Source organism: Gavialis gangeticus, unplaced genomic scaffold (genome assembly GCF_001723915.1).
Source record: "Gavialis gangeticus isolate Ggan-Ray unplaced genomic scaffold, GavGan_comp1, whole genome shotgun sequence".
Lineage (NCBI taxonomy): Eukaryota > Metazoa > Chordata > Crocodylia > Gavialidae > Gavialis > Gavialis gangeticus.
The window spans coordinates 166,498,972-166,499,333 of record NW_017728992.1 but is presented as its reverse complement, the minus strand read 5'-3'; positions in this window follow the sequence as shown (position 1 = coordinate 166,499,333).

Sequence of the window (362 nt, the reverse complement as noted above, 5' to 3'; positions counted from 1 at the left end):
TGTCCTGTCCAGCCCTATCCTCCCAAGCTCCCCCATCCCTGCCTCCCCATCCCATACTTTAAAAACAAAAACAACCCCCCCCCAGCACTTACCGGCAGTTGGAAATGTTGTGTGGCTGCCTGGGGCCCTGTCCGCACAGTGTGGGGCAGGCTGACAGCCCCAGTGGCCCCAGGCTGGGCTCTCCTGCCCCTGAGCTGTCCTGTGCTGCCCAGGGGGCTCTTCCAGGAGGCCCTGGAGCTCCCCCACCCCTACTTCTAAGGTAAGCAGAGGCTTTTTTTCCCCATTCTTTTTCTATTCTTTTTCTGGGGTGTTTTTTTTAAGTGATGGTGCTTGGGATTGTAGGGGTAGCCTTGGGGGTCTGG